The following is a 16,199-nucleotide window of genomic DNA, read 5'->3' as shown; positions in this document are numbered from 1 at the left end:
AAGTCTGTATGCCACTTGTCATCAAAATTATACATGCTCTTATCATCACAATGGCCCAGGATCCATTTAATCACAGTGCTCCATGACCCTTTTCATAACAATGCTCCATGACACCTGTCATCACAATGATCCATGACCCATTTCATCTCAATGCTGCATGGCATCTGTCATCAGAATGCTCCAGGGCCTCTGTCATCACAATGCTCCATGGCCCCTATTATCACAGTGCTCCATGTTACCTTTCATCACAATTCTAGATGACCACTGTCATCACAATGCCCCATGACACCTGTCATCACAATTCGCCATGGCCCTTGTCATCACAATGCTGCATGATCCATGTCATCACACTGTTCCTGGACACTTATCATCACAATGAACTATGACCACACCCATCAGAAGTCTCCATGACCCCTGTCATCACAGTGCTCCATGGCCTATGCATTCAAAATGCTCCATGTCCCCTGTAATCATATTGCTCAATGATCCCCTTCATCACAGTGCTCCGTGATAACTTTCATCATAATGATAGATGACCACTGTCATCACAGTGCTCCATGACACCTCTCTTCACAATTGGCCATGGCCCTTGTCATCACAATGCTCCAGGACACTTGTCTTCACAATGTTCCATGGCGCATTTCATCACAATGCTCCATGACGACTTTCATCAAATTGCTCCATGATGCCTGTCATCACAATGCTCCATGGCCTTTGTCATCAAAATTCTACATGGCCCCTGTAATAACAGTGCTTCATGACAACTTTTATCACAATGCTCCATGACCACCCTCATCACAATGCCAGATAAGACCTATCATGTCAATGCTCCATGGCCCTTGTCATCACAATGCTCCATGGTCCCTATAATCACAATGCTCCATGCGCTTGTCATCACAGTGCTCCAGAATTCTTGTCATCAAAATGTTCCATGGCCTTTGTCATCACAATATTCCATGACCCCTGTCATCACAATACTCCATGACCCCTGTCATCACAATGCTTGATGAACCTTGTCATCACAATGCTCCCTGAACCGTGTCATCACAAGTTTCCAGGACCCTTGTCACCACAATGATCCATGACCTCTGTCATCTCAATGCTCCATGACCTTTGTCATCACAATGCTCCATGGCCCCTGTTATCACAGTGATCCATGGTACCATTCATCACAATGCTTGATAACCTCTGTCATCACAATGCCCGATGACACCTGTCATCACAATTCGCCATGGCCCTTGTCATCACAATGCTCCATGATCCATGTCATCGCACTGTTCCTGGACACTAATCATCACAATGAACTATGACCACATTCATCAGAATGCTCCATGACCCCTGTCATCACAGTGCTCCATGGCCTATGAATTCAAAATGCTCCATGGCCACTGTAATCACATTGCTCCATGATCCCCTTCATCACAATGCTCAATGACCGCTATCATCACAATGCTCGCAGAACCTTGTCATCACAATGTTCCATACCGTTGTCATCACAATGCTCCATGGTCCCTATTATCACAACGCTCCATGCGCTTGTCATCACAGTACTCCAGAATTCATGTCATCAAAATGTTCCATGGCCTTTGTCATCACAATGCTCCATTACCCATGTCATCGTAGTGATCCATGACCCCTTTCATCACAATGCTCCTTGACCACTATCATCACCATGCCCCATGACCCCAGTCATCACAATGCTCCATAGCCCTTGTCGTCACAATGCTCCATGATCACTCTCATCACAATTTTCCATGACTCTTGTCATCAAAATGCCTCATGATGCATTTAATCACAATGCTCCATGACCCCTTTCATCACATGCTCCATGATACTTGTCATTACACTGCCCCATGACCTTCTTCATAACAATGCTCCATGATACCAGTCATCACAATGCTCCATGACCATTGTCGTCACAATGCTCCATGCCCCTTTCAACACAATGCTCCATGACAACTGTCATCACAATGCTCCATGGCCTTTGTCATCACAATTATAGATGGCACCTGTAGTCACAGTGCTCCATGACCCCTTTCATCACAATGCTCCATGACCAGTGTCATCGCAATCCCCCATGACCCCTGTCATCACAATGCTTCATGGCCCCTGTCATTACAATGCTCCATGACCACTGTCATCACAATGTTCCATGATCACTGTAATCACAATGACCCATGAGATCTTTCCTCAGAAGGCTCCAGTACGCCTGTCATCACAAGGCTCCAATGCCCGTCTCATCATAATGCTTTATTATCCCTGTCAGCACAACTTTAAATGACAATTGTCATCACAATGCTCCATGACACCTGTCATCACAATGTTGCCTGCCTATGTCATCAAAATGCTCCATGTCCCCTGTAATCACAGTGTGCTATTACACCTGTCATCACAAAGTTCCCTGCCCATGTCATCACAATGCTCCATTACCAATGTAATCAAAATGTTCGCCTGCCCTTGTCATCAAAATGCTCCATGGCCCCTTTAATCACAATGCTCCATGAACCCTGTCATCACAATGTTCCATGACAGTTGTCATCACAATGCTCCATGACCCCTGTAATCACAATGCTCCATGCCCTTGTCATCACAATGCTCCAGAACTCTTGTCATCATAATGATGTATGCCCATTTCATCACAAAGTTCCATGATACTTGTCATCACAATGCTCCTTGGCGTTTGTCATCACAATGTTCCATGGCCCCTGTCATCACAGTGCTCCATGATACCTTTCATCACAATTCTATTTGACCACTGTCATCACGATGCCCCAAGACACATGTCATCACAATTCGCCATGGCCCTTGTCATCTCAATGCTCCATGACCCGTGTCATCACAATGGTCCAGGACACTTGTCATCACAATGATCCATGACCACTTACATCACAATGCTCCTTGACACCTGTCATTTTATTGCCCCATGGCCTATGCATTCACAATGCTCCATGGCACCTGTAATCACATTTCTCCATGATCCTTTTCATCACAATATTCTATGACGACTCTCATCACAATACCCCATGACGCCTATCATCATAATGCTCCAAGGCCCCTCTCATCACAATGCTCCATGAACCCTTTCATCACAATGTTCCATGACACTTGTCATCACAGTGCTCCATGACCCCTGTCATCACAATATTCACTGCCCATGTAATCACAATGCTCCTGATCCCCTGTAATCACAATGCTCCGTACCCTTTTCATCACAATGCTCCAGAATCCTTGTCATCATAATGCACCATGCCCGTGTCATCACAATGCTCCATGACCACTTTCATCACAATGCTCCTTGAACCCTGTCATCACAATCCTCCATGGCCTATGTATACACAATGCTCCATGGCCCCTGTAATCACATTGTTTCATGATCCATTTCATCACAATGTTCTATGGCCACTGTCATCACAATGCCACACTATACCTGTCATCACAATGCTCCATGGCCCCTGTCAGCCCAACGTTCCATGACAGATGTCATCAGTATCCTCCATGGTCCTTGTAATCACAATGCTTCATTCCCTTGTCAACGCAATTCTCCAGAACTCTTGTCATCATAATGCTCGAAGAAACTTGTCATCACAATGCTCCTTGACCCGTGTCATCACAATGGCCCATGACCACTGTCATCACAATGCCCCATTGCCCCTGTCATTACAATGCTCCATGACCACTGTCATCACAATGCTCCATGACAACTTACATCACAATGCTCCTTGACCCCTGTCATTTCATTGTTCCATGGCCTATGCATTCACAATGTGCCATGGCCCTTGTAATCACATTGCTCCATGATCCCTTTCATCACAATGCTCTATGACCACTCTCATCACAATACCCCATGACGCCTATCATCATAGTGCTCCAAGGCCCCTCTCATCACAATGCTCCATGATCCCTGTCATCACAATGTTCCATGACTCTTGACATCAAAATGCCTCATGATCCATTTAATCACAATGCTCCATGACTCCTTTCATCACATGCTCCATGATACTTGTCATTACACTGCCCCATGACCTTCTTCATAACAATGCTCCATGATACCAGTCATCACAATGCTCCATGACCATTGTCCTCACAATGCTCCATGCCCCTTTCAACACAAGGCTCCATGACAACTGTCATCACAATGCTCCATGGCCTTTGTCATCACAATTATAGATGGCACCTGTAATCACAGTGCTCCATGAACCCTTTCATCACAATGCTCCATGACCACTGTCATCACAATGCCCCATTGCCCCTGTCATTACAATGCTCCATGACCACTGTCATCACAATGTTCCATGATCGCTGTAATCACAATGACCCATGACACCTTTCTTCACAAGGCTCCAGTTCGCCTTTCATCACAATGCCCCATGCCCCTTGTCATCACAATGCTGAATGCAGTTGTCATCACAATTCACCATGGCCCCTGTAATCACAATTCTCCATGCCCTTGTCATCAAAATGCTCCAGAAGTCATGTCATCACAATGCTCCATTCCTTTGTCTTCACAATGCTCCATGATCCGAGTAATCACAATGATCCATGACCCCTTTCCTCACAATGATCCAATACCTCTTTCATCACAATGCTCATGTCACTTGTTATCACAATGTTCCATGCCTTATAATCACAATGCTCCATGGCACGTTTCCTCACAATGCTCCAGTACCCCATTCATCACAAGTCTCTATGCCACTTGTCATCAAAATTATACATGCTCTTGTCATCACAATGGCCCAGGATCCATTTAATCACAGTGCTCCATGACCCCTTTCATAACAATGCTCCATGACACCTGTCATCACAATGATCCATGACCCGTTTCATCTCAATGCTGCATGGCACCTGTCATCAGAATGCTCCAGGGCCTTTGTCATCACAATGCTCCATGGCCCCTATTATCACAGTGCTCCATGTTACCTTTCATCACAATTCTAGATGACCACTGTCATCACAATGCCCCATGACACCTGTCATCACAATTCGCCATGGCCCTTGTCATCACAATACTCCATGATCCATGTCATCACACTGTTCCTGGACACTTATCATCACAATGAAGTATGACCACACTCATCAGAAGGCTCCATGACCCCTGTCATCACAGTGCTCCATGGCCTATGCATTCAAAATGCTCCATGGACCCCGTAATTATATTGCTTCATGATCCCCTTCATCACAAAGCTCCATGACACCTGTCATCACAATGCTCGAAGACCCTTGTCAACACAATGCTCCATGGTTCGTATAATCACAATGCTCCATGCGCTTGTCATCACAGTGCTCCAGAATTCTTCTCATCAAAATATTCCATGGCCTTTGTCATCACAATGCTCCATGACCCCTGTCATCACAATGCTTGATGAACTTTGTCATCACAATGTTCCATGAACCGTTTCATCACGAGGTTCCGGGACCCTTGTCATCACAATGATCCATGACACCTGTCATCTCAATGCTCCATGACCTTTGTATTCACAATGCTCCGTGGCCCTTGTAATTGCGGTGCTCCACGACCCCTGTCATCAAAATGCTCCCTGGTATATTTCATCACACTTCTAGATGACCACTCTCATCACAGTGCTCCACGGCCCCTGTCACCAGAGTCCTCCATGATACCTTTCAACACAATTCTATATGACCACTGTCATCACAATGCCCCATGACACCTGTCATCACAATTCGCCATGGCACTTGTCATCACAATGCTCCATGAACCATGTCATCACAATGTTCATGGACAATTGTCATCACAATGCTCCATGACAACTTACACCACAATGCTCCTTGACACCTGTCATTTCATTGCTCCATGGCCTATGCATTCACAATGTGCCATGGGCCTTGTAATCACATTGCTCCATGATCCCTTTCATCACAATGCTCTATGACCACTCTCATCACGATACCCCATGACGCCTATCATCATAATGCTCCAAGGCCCCTCTCATCACAATGCTCCATGATCCTTGTCATCACAATGTTCCATGACACTTGTCATCACAGTGCTGCATGACCGCTGTCATCACAAAATTCACTGCCCATGTAATCACAATGCTACTGGTCCCCTGTAATCACAATGATCCATAGCCTTGTCATCACAATGCTCCAGAACTCTTGTCATCATAATGCTCCATGCCCGTGTCCTCACAATGCTCCATGACCACTTTCATCACAATGCTCCTTGACCCCTGTCATCACAATCCTCCATGGCCTATGTATTCACAATGTTCCATGGCCCCTGTAATCACATTGCTCCATGATCCTTTTCATCACAACGTTCTATGACCATTGTCATCACAAGGCCACATGACACCTGTCATCACAATGCTCTATGGCCCCTGTCAGCACAATGTTCCATGACAGATATCATCAAATTGACCCATGACCGCTGTCATCACAATGTTCCCTGCCCTTGTCATCTCAATGCTCCCTGGCCCCTGTAATCACAATGCTTCATACCCTTGTCATCGCAATGCTCCAGATCACTTCTCATCATAATGCTCCATTCCCGTGTCATCACAATGCTCCATGGCCCCTGTCATCACAGTGCTCCGTGATACCTTTCATCATAATGATAGATGACCACTGTCATCACAGTGCTCCATGACACCTGTCATCATAATTGGCCATGGCCCTTGTCATCACAATGCTCCAGGACACTTGTCTTCAGAATGTTCCATGGCGCATTTCATCACAATGCTCCATGACCACTTTCATCAAATTGCTCCATGATGCCTGTCATCACAATGCTCCATGGCCTTTGCCATCAAAATTCTACATGGCCCCTGTAATAACAGTGCTTCATGACAACTTTTATCACAATGCTCCATGACCACTCTCATCACAATGCCAGATAAAACCTTTCATGACAATGCTCCATGGCCCTTGTCATCACAATATTCTATGACTTCTGTCATCACAATGCTCCATGCCCCTGTCATCACAATGCCCCATCAGCCCTGCTATTACAGTGCTCCATGTCCCCTGTCATCACAATGCTCCGAAACCCTTGTCATCACAATATTCCATGATCCGTGTAATCACGATGATCCATGAACCATTTCTGTACGATGCTCCAGTACCCCTTTCATTAAAGTGCTGCATGGCACTTGTCATCAGAATGCTCCAGGAACCCTTCCAGCCCAATAATCCATGACCCGTTTCCTCACAATTCTCCAGGACCGCTTTCATCACAATGCTCCATTCCTTTGTCATTTCAATGTTTCATGGCCCCTGTAATCACAATGATCCATGCCCTTGTCATCAAAATGCTCCGGAACTCTTGTCATCACTATGCTCCATGCCCATGTCATCACAATGCTGCATGACCCCTGTCATCACAATGCTGCATGACCCCTGTCATCACAATGCTCCATGATCCCTGTCATCACAATGTGCCATGACTCTTGTCATCAAAATGCCTCATGATCCATTTAATCACAATGCTCCATGACTCCTTTCATCACATGCTCCATGATACATGTCATTACACTGCCCCATGACCTTCTTCATAACAATGCTCCATGATACCAGTCATCACAATGCTCCATGACCATTGTCGTCACAATGCTCCATGCCCCTTTCAACACAATGCTCCATAACAACTGTCATCACAATGCTCCATGGCCTTTGTCATCACAATTATAGATGGCACCTGTAATCACAGTGCTCCATGAACCCTTTCATCACAATGCTCCATGACCACTGTCATCACAATCCCCCATGACCCCTGTCATCACAATTCTTCATGGCCCCTGTCATTACAATGCTCCATGACCACTGTCATCACAATGTTCCATGATCACTGTAATCACAATGACCCATGAGATCTTTCCTCAGAAGGCTCTGGTACACCTGTCATCACAAGGCTCCAATGCCCGTCTCATCACAATGCTCCATGATAACTGTCAGCACAACTTTAAATGACAATTGTCATCACAATGCTCCATGACACCTGTCATCACAATGTTGCCTGCCCATGTCATCAAAATGCTCCATGTCCCCTGTAATCACAATGTTCTATTACACCTGTCATCACAAAGTTCCCTGCCCATGTCATCACAATGCTCCATTACCAATGTAATCAAAATGTTCGCCTGCCCCTGTCATCAAAATGCTCCATGACCCCTTTAATCACAATGCTCCATGAACCCTGTCATCACAATGTTCCATGACAGTTGTCATCACAATGCTCCATGACCCCTGTAATCACAATGCTCCATGCCCTTGTCATCACAATGCTCCATGGCCTTTGTCATCACAATGTTCCATGGCCCCTGTCACCACAGTGCTCCATGATACCTTTCATCACAATTCTAGATGACCACTGTCATCACAATGCCCCAAGACACATGTCATCACAATTAGCCATGGCCCTTGTCATCACAATGCTCCATGACCCGTGTCATCACAATGGTCCAGGACACTTGTCATCACAATGATCCATGACCACTTACATCACAATGCTCCTTGACACCTGTCATTTTATTGCCCCATGGCCTATGCATTCACAATGCTCCATGGCACCTGTAATCACATTTCTCCATGATCCTTTTCATCACAATATTCTATGACGACTCTCATCACAATACCCCTTGACGCCTATCATCATAATGCTCCAAGGCCCCTCTCATCACAATGCTCCATGAACCCTTTCATCACAATGTTCCATGACACTTGTCATCACAGTGCTTCATGACCCCTGTCATCACAATATTCACTGCCCATGTAATCACAATGCTCCTGGTCCCCTGTAATCACAATGCTCCGTACCCTTTTCATCACAATGCTCCAGAATCCTTGTCATCATAATGCTCCATGCCCGTGTCATCACAATGCTCCATGACCACTTTCATCACAATGCTCCTTGACCCCTGTCATCACAATCCTCCATGGCCTATGTATTCACAATGCTCCATGGCCCCTGTAATCACATTGTTTCATGATCCATTTCATCACAATGTTCTATGGCCACTGTCATCACAATGCCACACTATACCTGTCATCACAATGCTCCATGGCCCCTGTCAGCCCAATGTTCCATGACAGATGTCATCAGTATCCTCCATGGTCCTTGTAATCACAATGCTTCATTCCCTTGTCAACGCAATGCTCCAGAACTCTTGTCATCATAATGCTCGAAGAAACTTGTCATCACAATGCTCCTTGACCCGTGTCATCACAATGGCCCATGACCACTGTCATCACAATGCCCCATTGCCCCTGTCATTACAATGCTCCATGACCACTGTCATCACAATGCTCCATGACAACTTACATCACAATGCTCCTTGACCCCTGTCATTTCATTGTTCCATGGCCTATGCATTCACAATGTGCCATGGCCCTTGTAATCACATTGCTCCATGATCCCTTTCATCACAATGCTCTATGACCACTCTCATCACAATACCCCATGACGCCTATCATCATAGTGCTCCAAGGCCCCTCTCATCACAATGCTCCATGATCCCTGTCATCACAATGTTCCATGACTCTTGACATCAAAATGCCTCATGATCCATTTAATCACAATGCTCCATGACTCCTTTCATCACATGCTCCATGATACTTGTCATTACACTGCCCCATGACCTTCTTCATAACAATGCTCCATGATACCAGTCATCACAATGCTCCATGACCATTGTCCTCACAATGCTCCATGCCCCTTTCAACACAAGGCTCCATGACAACTGTCATCACAATGCTCCATGGCCTTTGTCATCACAATTATAGATGGCACCTGTAATCACAGTGCTCCATGTCCCCTTTCATCACAATGCTCCATGACCACTGTCATCACAATGCCCCATTGCCCCTGTCATTACAATGCTCCATGACCACTGTCATCACAATGTTCCATGATCGCTGTAATCACAATGACCCATGACACCTTTCTTCACAAGGCTCCAGTTCGCCTTTCATCACAATGCCCCATGCCCCTTGTCATCACAATGCTGAATGCAGTTGTCATCACAATTCACCATGGCCCCTGTAATCACAATTCTCCATGCCCTTGTCATCAAAATGCTCCAGAAGTCATGTCATCACAATGCTCCATTCCTTTGTCTTCACAATGCTCCATGACCACTCTCACCACAATGCTGTATGACACATGTCATCACAATGCTCCATGGCCCCTTTGATCACAGTTCTCCAAGACACCTTTCATCACAATGCTCCATGAGCACTGTCATCACAATGCCAGATGACCAAGGTCATCACAATGCTCCATGATCCGAGTAATCACAATGATCCATGACCCCTTTCCTCACAATGCTCCAATACCTCTTTCATCACAATGCTCATGTCACTTGTTATCACAATGCTCCATGCCTTATAATCACAATGCTTCATGGCACGTTTCCTCACAATGCTCCAGTACCGCATTCATCACAAGTCTCTATGCCACTTGTCATCAAAATTATACATGTTCTTGTCATCACAATGGCCCAGGATCCATTTAATCACAGTGCTCCATGACCCCTATCATAACAATGCTCCATGACACCTGTCATCACAATGATCCATGACCCGTTTCATCTCAATGCTGCATGGCACCTGTCATCAGAATGCTCCAGGGCCTTTGTCATCACAATGCTCCATGGCCCCTCTAATCACAGTGCTCCATGACATGTTTCATCACGTTGCTCCATGACCCCACTCTTCACAATGCCCCATCACCCCTGTAATCACAATGCTCCATGGCCCTTCTCATCACAATGCTCCATGCCCTTGACATCAAGATATTCCAGAACTCAGGTCATCACAATTCTCCATAGCCTTGGCATCACAATGCTCCATGACCACTTTCATCACAATGTTCCATGACCCTTGTCATCACAATTCTCCATGATCCCTGTAATCACAATGATCCATGACCGCTTTCATCACAATGCTCCATGCCCCTTGTCATCACATGGTCCATGACCATGTCATCAAATGCTCCATGGCCCATGTAATAACAACGCTCCATGTACTTGTCATCACAATGATGCAGAGCCCATCTCATCACAATTCTCCTTGCCTGTGTCATCACAATGCTCCAAGACACTTGTCATTACAATGCTCCATGGCGCTTTTCTTCACAATGCTCCATGCCCATTTCATCACAATGCTCCCTGATGCCTGTCATCACAATGCTCCATGGCCTTTGTCATCAAAATTGTACACGGCCCCTGTAATAACAGTGCTTCATGACAACTGTAATCACAATGCTCCATGACCACTCTCATCACAATGCCAGATAACCCCTTTCATCACAATTCTCCATGGCCCGGGTCATCACAATATTCTATGACTTCTGTCATTACAATGCTCCATGACCTTTGTCATCACAATGCTCCATGATCCTTTTAATCACAATGTTCCATGAACCGTTTCCTCACAATGCTCCAATACCTCTTTCATCACAATGCTCCTTGCACTTTTAATCAAAATGCTCCATGGCCCTGTAATCACAAAGCTCCAATCCCTTGTCATGACAATGCTCCAGAACTCTTGTCATCACAATGATCCATGCCCGTGTCATCACAATGCTCCAGGGCCCTTGTCATCACAATGCTCCAGGACGCCTTTCAGCACATTGTTCCATGACCACTGTCATCACAGTTCTGCATGCCCATATCATCACAATGTTCCATGACACCTATCATGGCAATGATCCATGACCCCATTCATCATAATGCTCCTTGACACTTGTCATCAGAATGCTCCATGGCCTTTGTCATCAACATCCTCCATGGCCCCTGTAATCAGAGTGCTCCATGACCCCTTTCTTCACAATGCTCCATGACCCCTGTCATCAAAAGGCCCCATGAACCCTGTCATCACAATACTCCATGGCCATTCTCATCACAATGCTCCATGACCCTTGTCATCACAATGCTCCATGATCCCTGTAGTCACATTGATCCATGACCCTATTCATCAAAATGCTCCAAGCCCTTGTCATCACAATGCTCTCTGGCCCCTGTAATCACAATGCTCCATGCCCTTGTCATGGTAATGTTTCCGAACTCTTGTCATCACAATGCTCCTTGCCTGTGTCATCACAATGCTCTAGGGCCCTTGTCATCAGTATGCTCCATAGCGCTTCTCATCTCAATGTCCCATGATCCCTTTCACAGCAATGCTCCATGACCCCCTTCATCACAATGCTCCATGACCCCTTTCATCACAATGCTCCATGGCCTTTGTCATCATAATGCTCCATGGCCACTGTATTCACAGTGCTCCATGACTCCTTTCATCACAATGCTCCATGGCCCTTGTCATCACACTGCTCCATTGTGCTTCTCATCCAAATGCTACATGACCATTTTCGTCACAATATTCCATCCCGCCTGTCATCAAAATAACCCATGACCCCTGTCATCACAGTGTTCCATGGCCCTTGTGATCACAATGTTCATGGCGCTGCTCATCACAATGCTCCATGACCTTTGTCATCACATTACAACATGATTGCTGTAATCACAATGATCCATGAAACCTTTCATCACAATGCTCAATTACCACATTCATCACAATGCTCCATGCCTCTTGTCATTACAATGCTCCATGACACTTGTCATCACAATGCTCTATGAACACTGTCATCACAATGCCTCATGACACCTGTCATCACAATAGTCCATGGTCTTTGTGATCACAATGCTCCATGACACCTCTCATCACAATGCTCCATAACCCTTGTCATCACAATGCTCCATAGCCTATGCATTCGCAATGCTACACGGTCCCTGTAATCACATTGCTCCATGATTCATTTCATCAAAATGCTCTATGGCCACTGTCATCACAATGCCACATTATACCTGTCACCACAATGCTCCATGGACCCTGTCAGCACAATGTTCCATGACAGATGTCATCACTATCCTCCATGGACCCTGTAATCACAATGCTCCATTCCCTTGTCAATGCAATGCTCCAGAACTCTTGTCATCATAGTGCTCCATGACCGTCTCCTCACAATTCTCCATGACACTTTTCATCAAAATGCTCCATGGCCTTTGTCATCACAATGCTCCATGGCCCCTGTTATCACAGTCATCCATGGTACCATTCATCACAAGGCTTGATAACCTCTGTCATCACAATGCCCGATGACACCTGTCAACAGAATTCGCCATGGCACTTGTCATCACAATGCTCCATGATCCATGTCATCGCACTGTTCCTGGACACTAATCATCACAATGAAATATGACCACATTCATCAGAATGCTCCATGACCCCTGTCATCACAGTGCTCCATGGCCTATGCATTCAAAATGCTCCATGGCCACTGTAATCACATTGCTCCATGATCCCCTTCATCACAATGCTCCATGACCCCTATCATCACAATGCTCGCAGAACCTTGTCATCACAATATTCCATACCGTTGTCATCACAATGCTCCATGGTCCCTATAATCACAATGCTCCATGCGCTTGTCATCACAGTACTCCAGAATTCATGTCATCAAAATGTTCCATGGCTTTTGTCATCACAATGCTCCATGACCCCTGTCATCACAATGCTTGATGAACCTTGTCATCACAATGCTCCATGAACCGTGTCATCACAATTAGCCATCACCCCTGTCATCTCAATGCTCCATGACCTTTGTATTCACAATGCTCCATGGCCTCTATAATTGCGGGGCTCCATGACCCCTGTCATCACAATGCTCCTTGGTATATTTCATCACAATTCTAGATGACCACTGTCATCACAGTGCTCCACGGCCCCTGTCATCAGAGTCCTCCATGATACCTTTCATCACAATTCTACATGACAACTGTCATCAAAATGCCCCATGACACCTGTCATCACACTTCGCCATGGCACTTGTCATCACAATGCTCCATGAACCATGTCACCACAATGTTCATGGACACATGTCATCACAATGCTCCATGACAACTTACATCACCATGCTCCTTGACCACTGTCATTTCATTGCTCCATGGACTATGCATTCACAATGCTCCATGGCACCTGTAATCACATTGCTCCATGATCCTTTTCATCACAATGCTCTATGACCACTGTCATCACAAGGCCACATGACACCTGTCATCACAATGCTCTATGGCCTCTGTCAGCACAATGTTCCATGACAGATCTCATCACAATGATCCATGACCGCTGTCATCACAATGTTCCCTGCCCTTGTCATCTCAATGCTCCCTGGCCCCTGTAATCACAATGCTCCATACCCTTGTCATCGCAATGCTCCAGATCATTTCTCATCATAATGCTTCATGCCCGTGTCATCACAATGCTCCATGGCCCCTGTCATCACAGTGCTCCGTGATACCTGTAATCATAATGATAGATGACCACTGTCATCACAGTGCTCCATGACAGCTGTCATCAGAATTGGCCATGGCCCTTGTCATAACAATGCTCCAGGACACTTGTCTTCACAATGTTCCATGGTGCATTTCATCACAATGCTCCATGACCACTTTCATCAAATTGCTCCATGATGCCTGTCATCACAGTGCTCCATGGCCTTTGTCATCAAAATTCTACATGGCCCCTGTAATAACAGTGCTTCATGACAACTATTATCACAAGGCTCCATGACCACTCTCATCAAAATGCCAGATAAGACCTTTCATGACAATGCTCCATGGCCCTTGTCATCACAATATTCTATGACTTCTGTCATCACAATGCTCCATGCCCCTGTCATCACAATGCCCCATCACCCCTGCTATTACAGTGCTCCATGGCCCCTATTATCACAGTGCTCCATGTTACCTTTCATCACAATTCTAGATGACCACTGTCATCACAATGCCCCATGACACCTGTCATCACATTTCGCCATGGCCCTTCTCATCACAATGCTCCATGATCTATGTCATCACACTGTTCCTGGACACTTATCATCACAATGAACTATGACCACACTCATCAGAAGGCTCCATGACCCCTGTCATCACAGTGCTCCATGGCCTATGCATTCAAAATGCTCCATGGCCCGTGTAATCATATTGTTCCATGATCCCCTTCATCACAATGCTCCATGACCCCTGTCATCACAATGCTCGAAGACCCTTTTCATCACAATGCTCCATGGTCCCTATAATCACAATGCTCCATGCGCTTGTCATCACAGTGCTCCAGAATTCTTGTCATCAAAATATTCCATGGCCTTTGTCATCACAATGCACCATGACCCCTGTCATCACAATGCTTGATGAACTTTGTCATCACAATGTTCCATGAACCGTTTCGTCACGAGTTTCCGGGACCCTTGCCATCACAATGATCCATGACCACTGTCATCTCAATGCTCCATGACCTTTGTATTCACAATGCTCCATGGCCCCTGTAATTGCAGTGCTCCACGACCCCTGTTATCAAAATGCTCCGTTGTATATTTCATCACAATTCTAGATGACCACTCTCATCACTGTGCTCCAGAAACCCTGTCATCAGAGTCCTCCATGATACCTTTCCACACAATTCTATATGACCACTGTCATCACAATTCGCCATGGCACTTGTCATCACAATGCTCCATAAACCATGTCATCACAATGTTCATGGACACTTGTCATCACAATGCTCCATGACCACTTTCATCAAATTGCTCCATGATGCCTGTCATCACAGTGCTCCATGGCCTTTGTCACCAAAATTCTACATGGCCCCTGTAATAACAGTGCTTCATGACAACTTTTATCACAATGCTCCATGACCACTCTCATCACAATGCCTGATAAGACCTTTCATGACAATGCTCCATGGCCCTTCTCATCACAATATTCTATGACTTCTGTCATCACAATGCTCCATGCCCCTGTCATCACAATGCTCCAAAACCCTTGCCATCACAATATTCCATGATCCGTGTAATCATGATGATCCATGAACCATTTCCGTACAATGCTCCAGTACCCCTTTCATTAAAATGCTCCATGGCACTTGTCATCACAATGCTCCAGGAATCCTTCCTGCCCAATAATCCATGACCTGTTTCCCCACAATTCTCCAGGACCGCTTTCATCACAATGCTCCATTCCCTTGTCATCTCATTGTTTCATAGCCCCTGTAATCACAATGATCCATGCCCTTGTCATCAAAATGCTCCAGAACTTTTGTCATCACTATGCTCCATGCCCATGTCATCACAGTGCTGCATGACCCCTGTCTTCACAATGCTGCATGACCCCTGTCATCACAATGCT

The sequence above is a fragment of the Balaenoptera physalus genome (assembly GCF_965194825.1).
Source record: "Balaenoptera physalus genome assembly, contig: HAP1_SCAFFOLD_387, whole genome shotgun sequence".
Taxonomy (NCBI): domain Eukaryota; kingdom Metazoa; phylum Chordata; class Mammalia; order Artiodactyla; family Balaenopteridae; genus Balaenoptera; species Balaenoptera physalus.
Note: the sequence above shows the minus strand (reverse complement) of the source record.